The following is a 10,837-nucleotide window of genomic DNA, read 5'->3' on the forward strand; positions in this document are numbered from 1 at the left end:
AAAAAAAAAAAAAAAAAAAAATAAGGCCATGTCTTGGTTCTGAGCTTTGTAGCAGGAAATACAAAGAAAAAGCAGATAAGTTAAAGGATTCAGCGTTTGTAAGTCGATAAGTTAAAGGATTCAGCATTTGTAAGTCAAAACCAAACCAGCTGCTTGAGAGGAGCACAATCTTCCTGGTACTGAGATCTCGGAGAAGCTTCTGTGAGTTTTCATAGATAAGACACTGTAATGTCAGGAATAACATATCCAACCATCTTTACACTAAATATTTTCCATAGAGCTTCTAAGAATGAGATCCTCAGTATAGGTCAATGGCATAACATTGTAGCTCACTACAATTTTTCAAGAGATTTAAAAAATGTAGCATAGGAACTCTTTAACTCCTGATGCTTTTTCTCAAAGGAAATGAAATCTCTATCTCAAAAAGATGTCTGCACCCCCATGTTCATTGCAGCGTTATTTACAATAGCCAAGATAGAAACAACCTAAGTGTCCATCAACAGATGAATGGATAAAACAATTGTGATATATATATATATTCCTTTATATATATATAATAATAATAATGGAATATTATTCAACCATAAAAAAGAAGGAAATCTTCCTATTTGTGATAACATGGATGGATCTTGAAGGCATTATGCTAAATGAAATACAGACACTATATGACAGAGAAAGATACTGTATGTTCTCACTCTTATGTGGAATCTAAAAAGGTCAAACTCATCAATACAGAGAACAGATTGGTGATTGCCAGAGAGAGGCCGGGGTGGGGTGGTAGAGTGGGTGAAGGTGGTTAAAGATACAAACTTCCAGTTATAACTTAAATAAGTCCTGGGGATCTAATGTACAGCATGGTGACTATAGTTAGCAATGCTGTGCTTTATAATTTAAAGTTGCTATGTGTGGTGATGGCTGTGACCTAGACTTATTGTGTTGATTTTTTTCGCAATATATACAGATATCAAAGCATTATGCTGTACACCTAAACCTAATACAACGTTATATGTCAATATATTTCAATTGGGGAAAAAAAGCATTTCCCAAGAAGCAGTGGGTGGCTTAGATTCTAGGACCAGTTTCTCGAGGCTTCTGACCCCAGATCCAAAGTTTATTAGGGCTGTGTTTCCAACTGAATTGTTTAACCTCTCTGTCCCTCGATTTCTACTTCTGAAAAGGAAGCTAAAACTAGTACATCAGAGGGTAAAGCTCTTAGAGTCTGGCACCCACTGAAGACTATATATGAGGTGGTTGGTGTTACCACTGTGAATGGATTTGAGAGAGAGGAAAGGTCAAGGTTGACTTGGCAGCCATGAAAACAGTTTTCTTCACTGAGCTTTGAGGAGCCTCTGAATTCCAGAATGTGTCAGAAGCAGACCTTTAGTACTCATCAAAGCCCTAAAATGTACATAGCTTTGATTCGGCAGTTCCCCCACTGGGAATCTATCCCATGGAAAGAATCAAGGCCCTGTGCAAAATAGGATTACAGAGATATCCGTCAAAGCACTGGTCTAATGGTGAAGTACTGAAAATTACCTAATTATCCAATAGTAGGACACCGATTAAATAAACTATGCTCCATTCATACAAAGAGATATTCTTCAACCTTTAAAAGGATGTGATAAGACATGTATTAATATGGGCATATGTTTATGATATATGTCATTCAGTGAAAAGAACTAGCAATAAAGTAATATAAAAACACACACACTGGAGAAAATTCAGGTTTTTTTTTTTAATATTTTATTTTTTGGCCTCGCCACGTGGCTTGTGGGATCATACTCCCTCAAGCAGGGATCCAACCCGGGCTCCGGCCGTGAAAGCGCCAAGTCCTAACCACTGGACCACCAGGGAATTCCCAGAAATTCAGTTTTAAAATCCATCTTTTATGCCATTACACTGAGATATGCCAACAAATGTATAGAAACTTCCAGCATTTTTTGCTTAAATTTTCAGTTACTCCAGTAATAACAAATACATGTTCTTTTTTAAAAAAGAAAAGAAAACATTATGGCAAAGTCCCCTCTAACACCCCTGCTCTCTCAATTCCCAGCTCACTCCTCCAATATCTTTTCAGAATATTCTCTGTGTATTTTTACTACACATAGATGTATTCATAGTAAATATATATATAGTACTATTTTGCGCTTAATGTTTTTGTTTCTATGCAATTTTATCACATGTGTGGCTTCGTGTAACCACCACTACAATCAAGATACAGAACTGTGCCATCACCTCAGAGATTTCTGGTGCCACCCTTTATAGCCCTATAGCCACACACCCCCTCCCTCTCACTAATCCTTAACCCCTGGCATCTGTTAATCTGTTCTGCATATCTGTATTTTGTTATTTCAAGAATGTTATATAAATGGAAGCATACAGTATATAACCTTTTGAGATTGTTTTTTTTTTTCACCTAGCATAATTCTCTAGAGATCTACTCAAGTTGTGTGTAGCATTAGTTTTCTTTTAACAACTGAATAGTTTTCCATGATATAAATGTACCACAGGGACTTCCCTGGTGGCACAATGGTTAAGAATCCGCCTGCCAATGCAGGGGACACGGGTTCGAGCCCTGGTCCGGAAAGATGCCACATGCCTCAGAGCAACTAAGCCCGTGCGCCACGACTACTGAGCCTGCACTCTAGAGCCCATGCTCCGAAACAAGAGAAGCCACCGCAATGAGAAAGAATAAGTAGCCCCCGCTCGCCGCAACTAGAGTCGTACGGTTCGTGCATGTTTAGTTTTGCAAGAAACTGCCATACTCATTTCATTAGTGGCTATACCATTTTTATATTCCCATGGGCAATATATGAGTGATCCAGTTTGTCTGCATCCTTGCCAGCATTTGGTGTTATCACCAATTTCTATTTTAGCTATTCTGATTGTTGTAGCTTTAATTTGCATTTCCCTACTGGCTAAGATGTTGAACGTCTTTTCAAGTGCATAATTTGCCATCTGCATATCCTCTTTGGTAAAATGTCTGTTCGTGTCTCTTGCCCATTTTCTAATTGGATTGTTTTTTACTGTTCGGATTTGACAGTTCTTTATATATTCTAGTGCAAGTCCTTTGTCAGATATGTGGTTTGCATATTTTTTTCCACTCAGTCACTTTTTAAGAGTCAATTTTTGTTTTTACCAAAGCCATACATGCACATATTTAAGTAAGCAAATAGCTCTCTGAGGCTTGTTGTGAAAAACAGTGGGAATGGACTCCTTCTCAATCTCCCTCTCCCCAAAAGCAACCACTTTCAGCCCTTTTTAGCTGGCTCTTTTAGTTTTTACTGCCATCTCACTAAATAAAATGTTTATTATTTCCTGATTTGGGTTTTTTTTTTTTTAAGCATTATCTATTGCCTTTCCACGATGAAAAATGAAGATTTAGTTCTTTTTTCAACCTTTCATCCATCCCCATCCAACATATGCACCCCAGTCCCTCCAAAACAAATCTACGATCTCATTCAACAATTCTAAATCCAAAAAATGTTTCATAATTGACCCAAACTGAACTCATTTGGCAGCAAAACCTGGTGAGAAACTACTTCAAATCTTTATTCATATTGTTTAATGTAAATGTCCCTATGCTGCACTGCAGAAATAGTAATATGTTTGATTAGGAAGTGTTAGCTGAGACCCTTCTGGGGTTGTTCTGTAATAAATGATCTACGAGCTGTATTAGCAAAAAAAAAAAAATTAATATCCACTATATTTTGTAAACAAATTTGAATTCTGAAACATTTGGCCCAAGGGTTTCAGATATGGGATTGTGGACCTGAATAATTATAATTTGGTTAGATAAATATTCAGTGTTTACATTATTATGACTACGTAAATAAATTCTATTCACAAGTAAGCCATATTCTGCGCGACGATGACTAGTAATGTCAAAACATGTAGAACTACTTTTGTCGATGAGCACATTTTAAATTGGGTTAAAGAGGGATGACATAAGCTCATTTAATAGGAATTTTATTTGGTGATTTTCCTGTATGTTATTTAGCAGAAATCGAAATTGAGCATCACTTTCCTGGTAGTGTTTGCGCAAATTGCACCTTCTCAGTGACACCGTCTCATACACTCTATTGAAAATCACATCCCCGCCCCCCCCATCATTTTTATCTCCTTTGTGCTTTGTTTCTACTCATTCATATCTAAAATACTGTATGTTTTTTGCTTATTTGCTTATGGTCTGTCTCCTTCCCATCAAAATGTCAGCTTCACCAGAGGGCAGGAGTATTTCTCTGTTTTGCTCGTTACAAGGCTTCTGTCACCTAGAGCAGTGCCCAGGCCACAGTAGGTGCTCAAGAGTGGTTTGTTTAATAAATGAATTTTGCCATTTGAAATGCAGGTAGTCATCAAGAATGGGGAAAAAAGATTTTTATTCTGGGAAGACAAGTGCCACAAAAAGGAATTGTGTTGACTTAATTACAATTTTAAAATTATAACTATTTTTCTAACAGTTTTGACTGAATAATGTCACTGGACTTAAAAGATAAAAATTTTAGTTTCATTGCAAATACTATCTAGTATTTTCTTTTAAGTCAAAGACAAATTCATTATAGTCCTGAATCCATTCATATAATCCTTTTTAGGATTACATTTTGTGACACAGATAGCTAATCAGAACAGGTAGCAGGTAGAGAAAAAAAATACATTTTGTGCATTTCATCGTGCATATTTTCATCTACATTAAAAACACAGAAAACAAAGAGAAATTAATATTATGTTAATGGCAGATATTGAAAGGCAGGGGAGAAGACACAGGAAAATTGGCAGTAGATTCTACTATTATGGGTATATGAAAATTCTAATTTAATTTTCTAGCACATTGTAAATATTACTTAATCTCTATTTGATCACATTCTGGCATTTAACGCTAAACATGTGGATACTTAAGGAAAGGCAAAATAAGAAATATACTAAACATACAATCTCTTGGGTATTGTTATCTGTAACTGCTAAAATGAGAGTAAAAGAGAATGCTGGGGTGAATCTTGATTGAGAACCAAGCTCAAGACTATGGTCACTAGCCTCAAACCTGCCCCCAAAGGAAAAATTATGGTGGGACAATGGAAAGTACCTCCAAGACCTCTGGTCACCAAGAAAGTAGCCCATGTAGCGGGAGGGCAAAACCAAGAAACTATTGAAATTTGAAGGTACGGTGTGAAGGAGTTTTCTCATTTTGTGGATAGTTATCACTGGCTCCCTGCAGAAGCTTTGCTAAAACGGATTGTGAGAGTGACAAATTTAAGGGGCAGTATCTTTGGTTTTGAATACTGCAGAGTGAACAAGCACATTTGGGTGGATACAGGACCCACAGCTCAGTATGGGACAGTCATAGATGGCTATAAATGACGCAGACCCACAGCAGGTTATTCCCAAGCGAAAAGCCAGACTAGTGGACTAAATAAAACTGCTGTAAAGTGTGTTTACCCAGCAAAGGAGGACTTTCCATCTTCCCAAATAAATGCCAAGTAGAATACTCCAGATAAAGCAGCTGAAATGCTTTACATACAAACGGTGTGGAACTGGCTTTGTGATGATGGGACTGATCACCCACCCACATCATGGTAAATGCTGTGATTAAGGGGGACCCTTTTCCATGGGCACTGCGTGTCATCTTACTGCTGCAAAACTGAACAACAGTCTGAGAAGCCTTATCAGATTTGCTTCCTCAGCTTGCTCACGTGCGTCTTACAAATACCAAAAACATTAAAGAAAGTGGGAGAGACAGATGGGAGAATCGAGGGACTCACTCCAGTGGGGTGGGAATACTCGAGTGGGGTGGAAATCTTTTCATGGTTATTAAGAAATGGGAAGAATAAAATGGACATAGATGGACTTGAAACACAAGTCTTAATACAGCACTACTGAAATTTGGGAGGACCTCCTGCTAGACCTTCAACATTAAAGGTCCTCCCAAAGCCTGCTTTATTTTTCACAATTTGGAGGAATTTTAAAAACTGCAAGGCAAAGATTACAATGAGGAACTCATCCTGAAAATTCCTGAAGTAATAGAGAGATTAATCAAGATAAGGATTGATAAAAGGGCCTCAGTCCCTCGGCTCAACCCTTCACTGGGGACCAAAAGCCTTATGCACGTGAGTAAAATGGTTAGAAGGTGGGGAGGTTTCGGGGACGCTTGACCTGGGAGCCCTGTGCGCTATAGTACCAAAATCTGTTGGTAAAGTTCTAATGGGAGGCAAAGTATATTGAGAGGATATCAAAATGCAATAGTTTAATCCCATCAGGTGAACGAGTTTATATGAAGTGGTTATGACTTTTTTACCTGAATGTATTATGGGGATGGATATTGCATCTGACTGGGGAATATTTCCCCTACGTAGTATTGTGAAACAGAAGGCATGTAAATCCTTCCTTCAAGTCACATGCTAAATGCGAAGGAATAAGATTGCCCAAGCCCACACTTTATAGAAGCTGGAGTGCTTGTCTGGACAAATCCTCTGTACAATAGCTGTGTGTGGGGTGTAACTGTGGTTTATGGCAAAAGCCTGTAAGCACCTCCCAGCAATGACTACTGGAATTGTGGACTAGAAAATTTCCATTTGAGGGGCAATTACTAGCTTGCCACAAGACATTAACTGGAAATGCCCATGTGACTGAAAGGCATAAAATAATCTTGCAACCTGAAATACCCGTGATGTCTGGTGATGTCAGAGAAATGCTCTAATGAAGAAGGCAGGGCCCAGAAGAGTTCTGTAATAAAATAGACATGGTTTGTACAGGAACATGCTACGGGGGAATGAAGTGTATCCACGAGTGGGTAGACTCTCTTCCCCAGGACTGACTTTGGAACCATGTGAGGAGCTGCCAGATTCTATGATCACTTGGACAGTGCCCTATAAACAGCTCTCAACTGACCAACAAAGAGCTGCTTGGTTTATGGATGGCAGTTTCAACATGAACAGACAACATTCTGTTTGGAAGGCCACCACTCTGATGGAAAAAGATAAAAACAAATCAGCTTGGTGAACTGCACTGCATGCTGTTTACCCTTATGTTTGGATCTTTACCTACTCATAGGCAGTGGCCAATGACCTGGCCACGTGGTCAGGCAGAAGGGCAATGGAAGATTGGCCTATTGGGAGGCCAATGGAAACAGGGCATGGCTCTATGGAAATCATTATAGGAATTTGAGGGATGCATTAAAGTAGGCCACGTCAATGCCATCAGAAGAACACCCTTCCTGCATCAGAAGGCGATTAGAATCGACAAGCAGATACCCTAGTCTGCTCACTTGATGTAGCCACCTGGGTCTGTGAAACGGGTGGACACTGCGGGGGGTGGGCTGCATCAATGCAGAGATGGGCTCAATCTAGACGTATTCCTCTGGTACCCTCTGAGTCACAAAACTCCAACAAGAACTGTTCTGTCTGCCAACAAGAGACACAGAGACTACAGCTGGCTCTGGGGCAGATTCCCGAGGGGGAGTCCTTGCCCAGAGCTGGCAAGTCAGGCTGATGCCGGTAGCCCTGGGGGATGGCAAGTGGATCCTGACAAGAATAACTCTGACTCTGGACTGGGCTTTGCTTGCCCAGGGGTAGATGCAAATGATCGGAGTACTGCAAAAGAACTGGAACAGAAGATATTGCACTGATTTGGACCACTGCGTCACATTTCTTCAGACCAAGGAACGCTATTTACAGACCATTGTGTCCAACAACGGGCAGAGAGGTATCTTCCTCAGAGTAACAGTTTGGTAAAGAATTAGAATGAGCAATCAAAACATTGATTGTCTAAAAGCCGGGAGATAGGGAATTCCCTGGCGGTCCAGTGGTTAAGACTTGGCGCTTTCACTGCCAGGGGCCCAGGTTCGATCCCTGGTCGGGGAACTAAGATCCCACAAGCTGAGCAGTGCAGCCAGAGAGAAAAAAAACCAAAGAAACAACCAAAAAAACAGACATTTTTAAAAAAAGAAAGAATGGGAGGAGAGAAAGGCTGGTTTACATGTCCTCACGAATGTGTGCTTACAGTTAACATGAGCGGGGCTGAGGGACTGTCCTCACTGGACAAATTCCTCTGCTTTTCTGAATGTGGGGATGAGGGGGTGGGTGAGGATGCTGGTGTGACAACTCTACTGTTTTCTCTCTTTCCCGTATCACCTTACCTTTCTTCTTCCTACTTGGTCCAGGCAGTGGTCCCTGGACCAAGGATGCAACTACGTTGCTGGAAGCAGGGATGATTCCTGAGCAACAAGATCCTTTATGTCAGAGTTCCTAAGGGCCTGACGGGGTGGGTTGTGCTTTCGATCCATCGGGCAATACTGGGGCTAACAGTGAATAGAGTTTCATTGCCTATTGGAAGAAATAGCCCACTAACTCTGTACCTATGTAACCCTATCTTACGTGGATGGGAGTGGAAGGCACTTGGCTAGACTCTTACTGCTGCCTGTGATCTAGACCAGCACAGTGGCTGAACCTAATGTTCCTTCCAAGGTGAAAAGGTTTGGGTACAAACAGAAGAAATAGTAAGTAGCCAAGGGTAAATGAATAATAACTGAGTTATGCAATGAGAGAATTCCAATGGTCATGCTTGGAAGGAAGCTCAGAGCAAGAAATGATATTGTCTCTTAAGTCCAGTTATACCAAATGCCTGAAAGTGTGAAGTCATATATTGCTGAGACCACTCCTGCTTTTTTTTTTTTTTTTTTTTTGTGGTATGCGGGCCTTCCTCTGTTGTGGCCTCTCCCGTTGCGGAGCACAGGCTCCGGACGCGCAGGCTCAGCGGCCATGGCTCACGGGCTCAGCCGCTCCGCGGCACGTGGGATCCTCCCATACCGGGGCGCGAACCCGGTTCCCCTGCATCGGCAGGCGGACGCGCAACCACTGCGCCACCAGGGAAGCCCCTCACTCCTGCTTTTGAACCTGACAAGATCTAATGGAAACCCTGAGACATCCCATCGTATGATATGACGATGGATTGGGCTGATTATCTGAGACTGGATGAGACTCCAGTAAATGTGTCAGTATCTTTGATTCTTATTTTTCAGGTTACATCTACCATAATGTGATGTGCTATAACACTGGCATTATTGGAAAGATAATGCCAATATTGATCATCAAATGTATTGGGTAATTGAGTTTAATAGCTTCCTATCCTTACTCCACATTGACTCCTCCAAGTGTTGCTGTATCTGTTATGCTCAGTCAGGTATGTTCCTTTTGCTATAAAAGATCCCATGATCCAAGATCAGGGAGTAGCCTATGATATATAAAGGATGTATCTGGTCTTGGGGAGGGGGGCTGGTAAAGAGCTTCCTAAACCCTGGGAGTTTCCAGAGTGAGAAGAGTATCTTTGTTATGCTAATGAGTGGGGGTGGCTAGAGAACTTCAGGATGAGGGCTGGTCCCCACATGATTAGAGGGCTAAAACTTTTAGCCACCTGACCTCCAGGGAGAGGAAGGGAGCTGGCCATTGAGTTCAATCGCATAGCCAGTGATTTAATCAACTGTGCCTACATAATAAAACTCTTGATACAAAATTCAGGACAGCAAGTCCTGGGGGAGCCTCCTAGTTGGTGAACATATTGATGTGCTGGGAGGATGACGTGCCGGGGTTCCACGAGGAAGAGACAGCATGGAAGCTCTGTGTCTCCCACGTTCCTCCAGATCTCTCCTTCCTCCTAGACCTTGCTCTATGCATCTCTTCCATTTGGCTCTTCCTAAGTTGTATCTTTTACAATAAAATTGTAATAGAAAATGTTTCAGTGTTTGGTGAGTCATTCTAGTGAATTATCAAACCTAAAGGGTGGTGGTAAGAATCCACAAATTTGGAGCCAAGTCGGAGAGATGTGGGTACCCTGGGGTCCCCACTAGCGACTGGCAACTGAAATAAGGGCAGTCTAGCTGAGGATTTTGCCCTTTAACTTGTGCGACATACACTAACTCTGGGTAGTGTCAGAATTGAATTGAATGGTAGGGCACCTAGCTGGGTATCAGAGAATTGGTAGAATGCAGACACATTTCATTATATTTTTTGAGTTTTTAAATTGTAGTAAAATAAACATAATATAAAGTTTACTCTTTTGACCATCTTTTTAAAAACTTTCTATTGTCATATAACATAATATAGAAAACATATATAAATGTATAAGTACAACTTACAAGTAAACCGCTCAATCATATTTCACAAACTGACACACCTTTGTACCCGGCATCTGGATGAAGAACAGAACATTCCAACATTCCAGAAAGAAAAAGGAATATGTTGAAAAGATAGGAACATTTTCATTAAAAAAAAACTAGATATATTAATTAAAATGGGGGTGAGAGAGGTAATCACTTTCCCATGCATCTGCCTATGCCCACTCTATAATATACCATTTCCAAAAATGGCTTCATGGAAGAATTTCTAAGAATTATTTGTGTCAATGTTAAAAAGCATTGTGGTAATAATAGTTTTGGGACATACTGAATTAAGGCTAGTCAAACAGATTGATCATTTAAGGAGATTTTCACAAATTCAGACTCTAGGGACTAGTGCCTAAACATTCTCAAGTCAGAAGAGGAATGAGGAAAATATTTCTTGCCCATTCTAGATATATTTCTAAAATTATGGTAAATATATATAACAAAATTTACCATTTTCAAGTGTACAATTCAGTGGCGTTAAGTACATTTCCAATGTTGGGCAACCATCACCACTATCCATTTCCACAACTCATTCATGCCAGACCGGAATTCTGAACTTATTAAACAATAGCTCCCCAATTTTCCCTCCCACAGTCCCTGGCAACTACTATTCATTCGCCTTTCTGACTCAGTGAACTCGCCTATTTTTGGTATCTCATGTTAGTGGGATCATACAATGTGTGACCT

Source organism: Physeter macrocephalus, chromosome 1 (assembly GCF_002837175.3).
Source record: "Physeter macrocephalus isolate SW-GA chromosome 1, ASM283717v5, whole genome shotgun sequence".
NCBI lineage: Eukaryota > Metazoa > Chordata > Mammalia > Artiodactyla > Physeteridae > Physeter > Physeter macrocephalus.